Raw genomic sequence first — 14,543 nt, forward strand, 5'->3', positions numbered from 1 at the left:
ACTTGCCAAACTTGCTACCCTTCTACCCCCACATCCAGGTTGTTAATAAAAATCATGAAAAGTAGAGGTCCCAGAACCGATCCTTGTGGGACACCACTAGTCACAACCCTCCAATCTGAATGTACTCCCTCCACCACAACCCCCTGCTTTCTGCAGGCAAGCCAATTGTGAATCCACCTATCCACTTGGCCAAACTTCCCTGGATCCCATGCCATCTGACTTTCTGAATAAGCATAATAATGAGTCGACCTGAACTGAATGCAATATACCATGTGATGTTACCTCACAGCTCTTGAATCTATTCCTCTGACTAAGGAAAACCAACACACCATACACCTTAAGCACGCTAAGAACTTGCTCTACAACTTCGAGGTATGTATGTACGTGAACTCCAATGTCTCTCTGTTCTGAATCCAGTCATTAGTCCTGTATTCTGCCTTCAAATTCAATCTTTCAAAGTGAATCGCCTCAGATTTTTCTGAATTGAACTCCATCAGTCATTTCTCAGCCCAGCATTCTATCAGTATCCTGTTGTAATGTACAACAGCCATCTACACTAACCACAACACCAGCAACATCCATGTCATCTGCAAACTTACTAAACTACCCTTCCACCTCCTCAGCCAAGTCATTTATAGTCATCATAAAGAGCAGGGGTCCCAGAACAGATCCCTGTGGAACACCACTAGTCACTGACCTCTAAGTAGAATATGCTTCATTTACTATCACCCCCACCTACTGTTGGCAAGCCAATTCTGAATCTGCAGAGTCACCATTCCCTGGAACCCATGCCTTCTGACTTTCTAAAAGGGCCTACAATGGGAAAACCTCAAGTGCCTTTCTAGAATCCAAGCACACCACATCAACTGCTCTGCCTTCATCAATGCACTTTGTCATTTCATCAAATAATTCAGCCAGGTTCATGAGGCACAGCCAGCCCCTCACAAAGGCATATTGACGATCACTAATTAGCTTGTTTTCTCCAAATGCACATAAGTTCTGTCTCCAAAAATCCTCGCCAACAGTTTGCCCACCACTGACGTAAAACTCACTGGTCTATTATTCCCAGGGTTATCCCAGTAACCTTTCTTGAACAAGGGAATAACGTCCAATCCTCTGGCACTACCCTTGTGGCCAGTGAGGATGCAGAGATCATTGTCAAAGGCACAGCGATCATTTTTCTCGGTTCCCATAGTAACCTGAGGTTACTGGCCCTGAAGACTTATCTATCCTAATGTTTTTCTAAAGTTCCAGTACATCCTCTTTCTTAATGTTGACATGTTCCAGCATATCAGCTTGTTCTATGTCTCCCTCACATTCATCAAGATCCCTCTCCCTGGTGAATGCTGAAGCAAAGTATTCATTAAGGACCTCTTCCAGCTCCAAGGGTATATTACCTTTCTTATCCTTGATTGGTCCTACCCTGATTTTAGTCAACCCTTTCATTTCTTCTACCAAAGTGCATGACCATACACTTTCCAACACCGTATTCCATTTTCAATTTCTTTGCCCATTCTCGTAATCTGCCCAAGTCCTTCTGTTTATCTATTTCCTCAATTACCTGCCTCTCCACCTATTTTCATATCGTCTGCAAACTTAGCAACAAAGTCATCAATTCCATCATCCAAATCATTGACACATAACTTAATAAGAATTGGTCCCAACACAGACCCCTGTAGAACACCACCAGTCACTGGCAGCCAATCAGAAAAAGGCTCCCTTTATTCCCACTCTTTGCCTCCTGCCAAACAGCCACTGTTTTATCCATACTAGAATCTTTCCCTATAATGCCATGAGCTCGTAGCTTATTAAGCAGCCTGTGAGTCCAGGCCGATGAGTCTGACATCAGTTGTGGGAAAGTTATTGAAAGGTATTCTGAGGGACTGGATAGATATGGATTGATTAAGGATGGTCAACATGGCTTCATGTGTGTAGGTCTGTTTTTTCAAGGAAGTTTCCAGGAAAGTGAATGAAGGCAAGGCAGTGGATGTTGTCTACATGGAGATTAGTAAGGCATTTGACAAGATCCTACATGGGATGGAGGCAGGTCAAGAAGGTTGAGTCGGTTGGCATTCAAGATGAGGTAGAAAATTGGATTAGACATTGGCTTTGTAGGAGAAGCCAGGGAATGCTGATAGAGAGTTGCTTCTCTGACTGGGGGCCTGCGACTAGTTGAGTACTGCAGGAATCGGTGCTGGGTCCTTTGTTGTTTGTCATCTATATCAATGATCTGGATGATAATGTGGTTAACTAGGTCAGCAAATTTTGTGTATGACACCAAGATTGTAGGTGTAGTGGACAAGTGAGGAAGGCTGTCATGGCTTGCAGAGGGATCTACATCAGCTGGAAAAATAAACTGAAAAGTTGCAGATGGACTTTAATGCAAAAGTGCGAGGTTTTACACTTCGGTAGGACCAAGCAGGGTAGGGCTTACACAGTGAACGGTAGGGCATTGAGGAGTGCGGTAGAATAAAGGGATCTGGGAATACAGGTACATAATTCATTGAAAGTAGTGTCACAGGTAGATAGGATCGTAAAGAATGCTTTTGCGGCATTGGCCTTCATAAATCCATGTATTAAGTAAAGAAGATGGAATATTATGTTGAAGTTCTAGAAGACATTGGCGGGACCTAATTTGAAGTATTGTGTGCAGTTTTGGTCACCTACCTACAAGAAAGATGTAAACAAGGTTGAAAAAGTGCAGAGAATATTTACAAGGATGTTGCCGGGTCTGGAAGACCTGAGTTATAAGAAAAAATTGAATAGGTTAGGACTGTATTCTTTAGAATGTAAAGGATTGAGAGATTTGATTGAGGCTTACAAAATTATGAGAGGTACAGATAGGTTAAATGCAATTACGCTTTCTTCACTGATGTTGAGTTGGACTACAACCAGAGGTCATGGCTTAAGGGTGAAAGCTGAGAAGTTTAAGAGGACATAAGGGGAAACCTCTTCACCTAGAGTGTCGTGAAAGTGTGGAATGAGTTGCTAGCATAATTAGTTCATGCAAGCTCGATTTCAATGTTTAAGAGAAGTTTTGATAGGTACATGGATAGTGGGGATATGGAGGTCTATGGTCCTGGTGTAGGTCGATGGAAGTAAGCAGTTTAAATAGTTTCAGCATGGACTAGATGGGCCAAAAGGCCAGTTTCTGTGCTCTGGTTCTCTATGACTCTATAGAATAGAAATAGGTAGGCATAGTTTAAATCCTGGGCTTACTCTGTTACAATATTACATGATAGTTTCAATGAAAATATCAAGAATTAGTTTACTGAAATTGTGCAATATGTTAGAGTGGTCAAGGTACTTCAAATTAGTTTCTGTTTTAGGAGAAAAGATGATGATCATCATCAAAGACTGCAGAAGTGTTTGTGCAATGGTGTCTGCAATAGTGAGTCTCTTGTTTTAGTCTAGTAGTGCCAAAGAAAGATTCAGCACAAACATTATATAAGAGAACATAATCCAATAATCTGGTTTCTGATTCTTCAGAAAGCCCAAAGTTTTGGTATCTGGCTCACACATAAGTACATTAAGTCCTCATTATATGCTGAAATGTTACCTGCATTCCAGTATACTAGCAAAAGCAGCCATGCTTACAGAGACTGTGAGATTCATATGCAGCCAGAGTTGGGGTTGTGAGCACTGGTGTGTAGTAACACGAAGTGGTTTCCAGCTGGAGGCGGCGTCCGGGATGTGGTCAAGATGTGTGGCAGTATCCAAGGGCTGTATTGCTTCAGCTTGTATATTTCAACTAATAAAGAGAGTGAAATAAATGTGTGTTGGTGTAATCAGAGTAACATTTAATAGTCTAGAAATTCTGCTTGTCCTGTGCAACCAAAATCCCTAAGGTGCCAGGTTATGGGAGTTTTACTAACTTACTTGATTAATTGTGAGAGATCAATATTTGGGTATATAATTGCATTGAGCTAAGACATATTTAGCTGTTTGGGGCAAGATAGGACATTTGCATGCAGTTTTTTTTTGCTAAATAGCTGTAAAAGGAGAAATATTTTCTGGATTACCAGAGAGAGAGAGATAACATATTGTTAGTCATATTTAGATTATAACCAAGCTGAAGGTCTACTGTGCAGTGGTCCTTACCACCCTCCTTTACGCCAGCGAGACCTGGACTGTCTACAGCAGACACGCCAAACAGCTCAACTATTTTCACCTGAGCTGTCTCCGCAGACTCCTCCACATCAGGTGGCAGGACAAAGTCCCCGACACGGAAATCCTGGAACGAGCTGGGCTCTGCGGCGTCTACACCCTCCTGCTGAAAGCCCAAGCCAGGTGGGCTGGACATGTGGTCAGAATGCCAGACAGTCGATTGCCTAAGCAGCTGCTGTACGGAGAACTGTGCCAGGGCAAGCGCTCAGTCGGGGGGCAGAAGAAACGTTTCAAAGACTGCCTGAAAGCGTCCCTCAAAGGCCTGGGTGTCGACATCAACACGTGGGAGACGCTTGCCCTCAACCATCCAGCTTGGCGCAGCAAGATCACCACAGGAGCCCGTGCAGCTGAAGCCAGGCGCATCATCGAGGCACAACGAAAGCTTGCTGTGCGCAAGGCCCAAGCAGCATCCACTGCCACGACAGCACCCACCCACTTGTGTCCCACATGTGGGTGAGCCTTCAGGGCCCGGATTGGCCTCATCAGTCACCTCCGGACCCACAGCCACCAATCTCCCATTTGACTTTGAAACCATGGTCATCTTTGACTATGAAGGACGAACAACAGTAACAGCAACAGTATAAATATTATAGTTTAGATGGGGGTTGTCACTCCAACTTGTCACTTGTACAATTTTTTTGTACATTAAGCATAGAATAGTCACCAAAATAGTATAGACTACCAGCATACACAAGAATGGTGACTAGGACATGCTGTAAGAAGACGGCCATATGGAGCCAATGGCTGCACCGTACCCTTGCCGTGTTTTGTAAACTAGAATGGAAAATGCTTGGGAAAGGGCTTGCCAAATTTTCAGGGTTCTGTTGAGCCAAATAGACTTACCCTTTTGTTGTTGGGCCTGTGAAAATTCATTGATAATCAGCGAAAGTTTTGCTGATTGTGCATGTTGGAAGGCCTGGTTCCTTGTTGGACTCCGATGTGCAAAAGTAACTGGAGGGAATCTTATTTTTTTTCCCAATAAAGGGGCTGTGTAGTTATATTTTGAGTTTATGCATAGCTCCCAGGAATGTGAACACAAAAGGTAGTCCAGAGAATTATTTACTGCAGAGATCTCAGAGCTTTCTTTACCTGTGCACCCAAGCTTAGCCTTAGTAGCTTTGTGATCACAGTTTGATGACTACAGAGTCCATCTCTGAATAGTCCTTGAAGTACCCCAGAATTCTGTGGAGTGAGAGGAATCTTGCCCCATCAGAGACAGCTTTCCTCTGTGCTACTTTGCAAGACCTTGAAATAGAAACAAAACACTGCCTGTTCTGAGAACTGATACAACTCAAGATTTTACCTGTACCACAGCCTGATCTCTCGGTGGATTTCAAATCTGGGTTCAGCTTAGAAAGGTCCATACTTGTAAGAGAAGCTTAGTGGTTCTGTTTCTTAACATTTTTTCATTGATGTACTCATCAATGTGTTGTTGAACTTACTTTTGTGTGTAGAAATTAACTTCTGCAGTTATTCCGTTCAGCTCGGCAGTGTGCTCATTTTGTTTGACCATGCTGGTTCTGCAACAAATCTGCCCAGTTAATTGTACTGCTGGAATCATGCAGTCTGATGCACAATATGATTCCGTACATTCAGAGACAAGAACTTGTACCTTGATTTAACCTTGTTCAAGGAAATTTTATGTTATTCTATATGAAAGAACAGAGAATCAGTCAAAAACAATTTAGAATGAATGTAACACTATCTTCATGTAAGCCATTGATGAGCTGAAGAATCAGATCATATTTTAGTAACCTTGCTTGCAATGAAATTGTTTCAATGTGATTTACATATTTGAATTTGTAAATAAATATTGTGCTTTTTAATCTTCTAAATTAGGATATAAATCTGAATAATATTCAGCACTTTGGCCACATTTTGTTTGTTTTTGTATGTTTTATATATCACTACTTGTGTTGTTTAGTATTTTACTTCACAGAAGCCAAAAGTATGCTTATTATATTCTTTCAGGGTACAGATGGTGTTTTATACTTTGTTAGGTTTTCCTGCTGAGTGCCATCTTGCCTCGGCTTCACCAATCATCCGTAAGCTTTCTTCACTAACTTTCGTCTTACCACTCAGCCATCACAACTCATTTTCACTCAAACTAAAAACAACCAAAAGAACACATTTAAGTTGCCTTGGTTTCAATTTTTGATGACCAGCAATGACAGACTTTGGTAGTGCAGGAGTCTCTAATGACTCTCCCACTCTCAAGCACGTATACTGCTTTGGGTACTGTTTGGATACCTCTGAGGACAAAATGTCAGCAGCAGCCAGATCAGTGACACTATGACTGGATCTCTTGTACAGTAGAATAGGGCAAAATCGAAGCAAGCAATAATGCTAGTGACTCTTTAGTCAATGGATCAGAGAGATGTATCTGTGAATCCAGGATAGTGTGTTCCTCCCTGGTGCCAGGATTAAGGATGTCTCTGAGCAAATGTAGGACATTCTGAAAGTGGAGAATGAGCAGCCAGAGATAGAGGAACAAGCATCAAAGTTGCTGGTGAACGCAGCAGGCCAGGCAGCATCTCTAGGAAGAGGTACAGTCGCCGTTTCAGGCCGAGACCCTTCGTCAGGACTAGACCTGAAAGGGTCTCGGCTTGAAACGTCGACTGTGTCTCTTCCTAGAGATGCTGCCTGGCCTGCTGCGTTCACCAGCAACTTTGATGTGTGTTGCTTTAATTTCCAGCATCTGCAGAATTCCTGTTGTTTGCATTTTTAAAGCCAGAGATAGAGGTCCATATTGGTACTAATGGCATAGGCAGGAGGAGAGATGAGATCTTACATGGAGAATTTAAGGAGTTGGGTAGAAAAATTCTCGGGTATCTATTTCAGGATTACTTAATGTGCCATATGCCAGTAAGGCAAGAAATAGAAGGTAATATGGTTGAATGAGTGGCTAATGAAGTGGTACAGGAGGGAAAGCTTCATATACATAGATCATTGGGCTCTCTTGCAAGGCAAGCAAGATCTGTACAAGAATAACAGGTTGGACCTAAACTGCAAGGGCACCATTAACCTCTCAGAGAGGTCTGATAATGCTAGTTTAAAGCAGCATGGCGTGGAGGTAAGATCAAGCAGGAGATGAGCTCGTGGATAGTTTGAAGGGAAGATAGAGGTTAGGTCTGAAAGGAAAGATTGACAAGGTTAGTTTAGTGAGCAAAGTGTAACTGAGTGGGTCATGTATTTACTTCGTGGCAGTAAGTACAGTCGGCCCTGCTAATCCGCAAGAGATTGGTTCCGGGACCCCTCGCGGATACCAAAAAATGCGGATGCTCAAGTCCCTCCTTCAACCTGTCTGAATGCCGTGGACCTTAGGACCTAGCGGAACCCCGGACCTTATTTAACCTGTCTCAATGCAGTGGACAGTAGGACCCGGCAGCGCAGCTCTGAATCCGCAGTGTTTCTGTTCACGAAAATAATCATGATCACGATTGAAAATAAAGTGGAAATAATAAAGTGATCGGAAAGAAGTGAAACACCATCGGTCATTGGAAAAGCGTTAGTCTACAGTCGGTCAACAATCGGAATGATTTTAAAGGATAAAGTGAGAAAGGCCCTGCCCTAATGAAAGCTACAATTATTACTAAGCAATGCAGTGGTTTAATTATTGGGTTTTGGGGTTTGGGGTTTTTGATCCCCCACATCAACCCGGCAGGATGGAGAGCGCGCTCGGGAGCAGTCTGTCACTGGATCGCACTCGGGAACTTCCGATCCCATGCCTGGCGCTGAAACATACATTTCTTAAATGTTTTATATGCATAGAAAGGTCAAATATATATTATATACTAAGACAAACGTTTGACTAACTGACGCTAAGTAATACCGGATGTACCTGTTCCGACTTACTTAGTAAGAGAACTTTGTTTGTTTTTTATCCCAATCCATGATAACCTACGCACGTCCTCCCATATACTTTAAATCATCTCTAGATTACTTATAATACCTAATGCAATGTAAATACTATGTAAAATAGTTGTGATACTGCATTGTTTAGGGAATAATGACAAGAAAAAAAAGTCTGTACATGCTCGAACAACAAGTGCTGGAAGAGCACTTCGAGATTTTTTCGATTTGTGGTGGGTTGAATTCGCGCATGTGGAACCCATGGATAAGGAGGGCCGACTGTATTATGGGTAAGGTAGATGGACTTCAGAACCTGAATTAGCGCATGGAATTGGTGCATGGCCATTATATGGACTTGGATGAGAGAAGCAAAGGACTGGTGGCTAAACGGTCCATGATTTAAATGCTGAGATGCGATTGGGGTATAAAAGAGGTCAGGGATCTGTACTGGTGAGAATATTACAGGTGCCTTTAGCGAGGGCTCAATAAGGGTGGCAATAGCTCAGGAATAAGAAAAAGTATTCGCAATGACAGGGTTACTGTAAAACCTGTCAATAGTGAGTGAAAGACAGAGGAACTGTTATATAGACAGATTTTGGAAATTGTAAAAGCAACAGATTTTTGCAGTGGGTGACTTTAATTTCTCCAATATTGACTTGGCCTGACTTAGAAAGGACAGAACTTACACATTCACTATAAAAATAGTCCATGTCAGCCATTGGGGAGTGAGCCTGGCCAAGTGATTGAAGTTTTAGTAGGAGCGCTTTGTAGCAACATTACTGTAAGTTTTAAGATGACTATGGTTAAGGATAATACTAAACCATTGGGGGTGGGTTGGTGTGGGTGGTGGGAGGAGTGCTAAATTGGGGAAGGTTAATTACAACATTACTAGACACTGGGGAGATAGATTTGGAGTGACTGTTATTGGGTAAATCCACAGCTAACATGTGGGGTCATTTTAAGGATAACTGGTTAGTATTCAGGACTACCATAGTCTTGTGAAGTGAACTGCAAGGATGGCAAGGTTCAGGAACCTTGGATGAAGAGAGATGAAGATTTTATGAAGAAGTAAACGGAATCATTGGTAAAGATAGGAAACTGAAATCAGCCAGGGTCCTTGAAAAATATAAAGGAAGCAGGAAAGAACTAAAACAGGGATTCAGGAAAGCTAAAAGGGTTATGACATGCTCTTGATGAATAAGGTATTACCTGGATTGGAGAGTATTACTATAAGGAGAGTTAGGACATACTTGAATTGCTTTCTCTTGAGTATCGAAGGTTGAGGGGTACTAATATATAAAATTATAAGAGGCATCAATAGAATAATCATATTCCTTTTGCCCAGCATAAAAATGTCAAATACTAGTGGATATAACTTTAATGTCAGTGGGGGAATGTTTATTTTGAAGTTTAGGTCATTTTCACACAGAGAGCGCTAGGTGCCTGGGACGTGCAGCCAAGGGAGTTAGTTGGAAATATATGCAATAGCAATCTTTAAGAGGCATTTGGATAAGCACATGAATATCCAGGGAGTGGAGGGATATGTACTATGTTCACATAGATGGGATTTGTTTTAGTTAGCATCCTGATCGGCACAAGCATTATAGGCCAAAAACACTGTACACTGTTCTAGGGCTGTATTTACGTATGATCCGCAAAATGAAAAAGTTTAAAGAGGGAAAAAATAACTGCAAATTTAGAGGAACATTAACACTTCAAACGGTTATTTTCTTTGCATTGTCTGAAGCAATTACTCATGATCAGGAACTCCCAAATTACAGCTTGTGAACCAAACAAATTTAGCCTATGGCAAATCTTGGCTGAAGTGGAATACTTCTGAAACAGAGTCTCTGATATTCCACTTGTATGAGCCCTAAGGTATTATCAAGCCTGCAAATGTGCCATCAATACTGTTGGCCTGCCGTCTTCTGGTCTGACCTGAAAATAATCCAACAAGGCCAAAATATTGTCACTTTGTTGTCGAGTTAAATACATGGATCATATTTAAATAGAAAAGCACATGCAGACCATTCATTTTCTGGCAAATCTGTCTGTTTTTGGAATGATGTGGAAAATAGTATGTTAAGTTTAAATGAACAAATAAGTCTCCCTCAGCTAATATTACTCTGCAGTAAGTGTAGCTTTTATATCATTATAACCTCGGGTTACCCAATAACACTGAAGTACTTCTGAAAAAAGTTACTGTAATGTGTGGGGAAAGAGGCAAACAATTGCACACAACAGAATCACAAAAACAACATTCAGTTTGACTAGTTTACTTATCTGTAGTGATGTTGGTAGAGGGTTAAGCATTGACTGAAACACTGTTTATTTTTCTACTATTCTTCAAAATAATTAAGTAGAATCTTTATTTTGGAAATGGTTATGTATTTAAATTCTCATTCGCTAATATTCACTAATACAGCCACCTGAGGACCCACCAATAGACAACTGCTTAGGAGAACATCATACTCGAGTGATCACACTACTTGGTACAGTGTTTTGCATCTTGGCCCCAGAGGAACACTGTTTCATCTGGGCTGTATTCATGTGTATGGTTGAATGACAATTAAACTTGAACTTAATACAACACAGGAGTTCCAGCTTTTGTGCTTAAGTCTCTTGGAGCAGAACTTGAACCTATGGCCTTATGACTCAAAAGGTAAGTGTGTTGCTAGTGAGTGTATCGCGTGAGAACACTGTAGGTGAAGTTTCCATTCCATGGCTGTGGTCACAATACATTCAATTCTTGCCTGGCTATAATGACTAAGTAGCAGCCTCCCTGCATTTTGTTTAACTCAATACTGTGAGGTGTATTGTGTGCTGAAAGGGATGAAAGACCAGCAGATGTCTTTATGAATGGAAAACATATTAGTTCATAGGATGTTTATATCACTGGCAATGCCAGGATTTATTAGAAACATAGAAAACCTACAGCACAATACAGGCCCTTCGGCCCACATGCTGTCCTTACCTTAGAGATGACCTAGGGTAACCCATAGCCCTCGGTTTTCCTAAGCTCCATGTACCTATCCAGGAGTCTCTTAAAAGACCCTATCATATCCACCTCCACCACCGTCGCCGGCAGTCCATTCTACGCACTAACCACTCTCTGCGTAAAAAAACTTATCCCTGACATCTCCTCCGTACCTGCTTCCCAGTACCTTAAAACTGTGCCCTCTCGTGCTAGCCATTTCAGCCCTGGGGAAAATGCCTCTGATTATCCACATGATCGATGCCTCTCATCATCTTGTACACATCTACCAGGTCACCTCTCATCCTCCATCACTCCAAGGAGAAAAGGCCGAGTTCGCTCAACAGAAAAGGCCGAGTTCATCCCTTTCTGCCCCTTTTAAGGGTAGTTTAGTATTATTCACAGGGACAACACAGTGTTGTAGCTGGTAGACCTGCTGCCTCATAGCTCCAGCAACCCAAGTTCCACCCTGATCTCTGGTGCTGTCTGTGTGGAGTTTATATATTTTCTTGTGACTGTGAGGTGTTATTTCTCCAGCATCCCAGAAATGTGAATCTGTAAACTGCCCTTAGTGAACAGATGAGTGGTAAAACTTGGGCATGGGTTGATAGGAATATGGGGACAATAAAATGAGTTAGGATAGGATTAGTGTAAAAAATGGGTGCTTGATGTTGTATGGGATGGACAGTGAGCTGTATGGCCTGTTTCTCTGCTCATTTGGTGTGCTGGGAGTCAAAAGTAGGCCATCCTCTGGAAGAAAAACAGATTTCCTTCTCTGAAAGACTCTGTAACCCTTATCAATTTTTAATGTTCACTGTTTCTGAGACTATTTGGAATTTAGATATTTAATTAATTACTTGAATTTAAATACCCCAAATGTTAAGGAACCTGAACACTGGCTGCCAATTCAGTAGCTTAACCATCTCAGTGCTAAGCCCCTGAATGTGAAGTGATTGATTATTCAGAAGTAAACTGCAGATCCTTTATAAGAATGTTACAGATGTGCTGATTGCATCATATCACAGCTCATATTTTTTTTAAATTTGGTTGTGGGGGAAAAAAGAAATTGAGTCATGTTTTTGACTTTTTGTAAACTAATTTTTTTGAAAAAGCATCTTGCAGAATAATTGTAACATTATTTAGTCTTATTTGGTACTTTAAATGAAATTTAAATATGTATATCTTCTGTGGAAAATTGAAACTTACTTTTAAAATTGATATTGAAATTTCATATTTTCAGCGTGAGCCCTTGGAGTCATTTTAGAAATGATTGCAAACCTAAATTTAACTGTAATATTCTTGGAATGTACAAAGTTTACTGGAAAGAACCAGACCTACTTTCATTGGTCCCGAATGCTGGAAAGCAAACTCGATCAATATAATTTTAGCAATGGTGGAGGAGTAATTATGTGTGCTGTTCTAGCCCAACATAGTTGGAGAAGTATCTGTCTGACTTTTTTGGATATTTCATGTTGCACCAGAATCCAGCAGCAATAATAACAAAGAACTGCATAATAAAATAGTCTTGAAATAGTAATCAACCGTCAAATTATTTCAAGTTAATACCAAGGCAAAAGTTTTTTTTGTGAGCCGGGCTTGTCACAGAACATACATTGGTCTATTCTTTTTGTCACGTCAATGGGAAAGGAAAACGTTATGCCTAAATGCATATAATTTGGGATGCTTAGGTCATCATCATTATGTGATGTGTATGTAACATCTCTTAAATAGTGGTTTCGGAAACTTTGGAATGTTAATCTTTAATGGAAAATCTTCTGTTATTTAATCTAAAATGTATTAAATTCCTAAGACGGGTAAAACAAGGCTAGTAATGCTTTTGATTTATAGTTCATACATTTCTGATGGGAAACTGCTTTTATTTTTAAAATTTGTGTAGAGCAGTCATTTTCTTTAGAACATAGAATAGTACAGTACAGTACAGGCCCTTCGGCCCACATTGACCCAAAAGGATAGATGCAAGATTCTACATGATGAAGAAGTCAGCTTATTGTTATATATAGCAACATTTGAAATGTATCTGTCAAGATGCCTTCCGTTCTCAGAGAATACCTTCTCACTAGGAATTACTGAACAATGTACATTTCTTGGCCACATTTACATTATGAAATTGATCAGAAGATTTCTTGTACTATTGACTGGAATATGCTTATTCCACCATTTTACTTCCATATGACCTATTATTATAAACAGTACAGTAATAGCTGAATAATAGGAATTAGCTGGACATCTTTATCTGTAAAAATAGTTTTAAACTGAAAAATAATAGAATATATTAATTTCAGAAAGAAAATTAATTGTAGTGACTACAGTGGTAAAGAATATTCTTAAAGGGCTATGTTTCTCTGTTTTAAATCTTCAATATCATTAAAATTGCATATTAACAAAGTACAGGATCCAGAAAGGTTTTGCTCATTTACAGTTATGGTACCCAAGGTCCTCCCAAAAATAATATATTCTTTGTATGTAACCCGACGCACTGAGTATCGATTGGAACTCTTCATTGCAGGCATCACAGTCAAAAGCCAATTTATTTTCAATACAGCACATAAATGTACTTTCCAGCAAGGATCAGTGGCCAGAAATCAGGACCTGTTCATCAACCTGAAATGATAATTCTGTTTCTCTATTCCGGAATACTCAGTATACCCAATCCTTTGGGCTTTTATGTTGGGTTTGAGGATCCGACTGCATACCTTTATAGCTAACCTAGAAGCAGTCATTCTGACTGTAGCAGGCCTGCCAGTGCTTCAACTAGCTGTAGATAAACAAGATGCTATTTTCTTAGTGGGCGTCGTTAAGTAAGACTTCACATAAATTGAGGAGCACTCCCAAAGCTGCTGATGATCATGGTTTGCTTTGCCATATGAATGTGTTCACCGATACAGAAAATCTTATGGGCAGAAAAACTGCCATTCATTCCCAATGAAATAAAGTACCCAGGAATGCAGTAGTTAAACACAAGAAATTCTGCAAATACGAGAAAATCTGCAGATGCTGGAAATTCAAGCAACACACACAAAATACTGGTGAACGCAGCAGGCCAGGTAGCACCTATAGGAAGAAGTACAGTCAACGTTTTGGGCCGAGACCCTTCGTCAGGGCTAACTGAAAAAAGAGACAGTAAGAGATTTGAAAGTGGGAGGGGGAGATCTGAAATGATAGGAGAAGACAGGAGGTGGAGAGAAGGAGCTGAGAGCTGGAAAGTTGATTGGCAAAAGTGATACAGAGTTGGAGAAGGGGGAGAATCATGGGACAGGGGGACTAGGGAGAAAGAAAGGGGGAGGGGAGCCCAGAGGAAGATGGAGAGCAGGCCAGGAGTGATTGTGAGAAGGACAGAGAGAGAAGAGAAAAAAAAGGGGGTAAATAAAAATAAATAAGGGATGGGGTAAGAAAGGGAGGAGGGGCATTAATGGAAGTTAGAGAAACCAATGTTCATGCCATCAGGTTGGAGGCTACCCAGACGGAATATAAAGTGTTGTTCCTCCAACCTGAGTGTGGCTTCATCTTGACAGTAGAGGAGGCCATGGAT

General features: G+C 40.9%; 1 protein-coding gene across 9 annotated transcripts in view; it reads left to right on the plus strand.

Annotated features, from left to right (window-relative positions):
• supt3h (SPT3 homolog, SAGA and STAGA complex component) overlaps positions 1 to 14,543 on the plus strand; it is a 425,840-nt gene that overhangs the window by 363,431 nt on the left and 47,866 nt on the right. The window lies entirely within an intron of this gene.

Source organism: Mobula hypostoma, chromosome 2 (assembly GCF_963921235.1).
Source record: "Mobula hypostoma chromosome 2, sMobHyp1.1, whole genome shotgun sequence".
Taxonomy (NCBI): Eukaryota; Metazoa; Chordata; class Chondrichthyes; order Myliobatiformes; family Myliobatidae; genus Mobula; species Mobula hypostoma.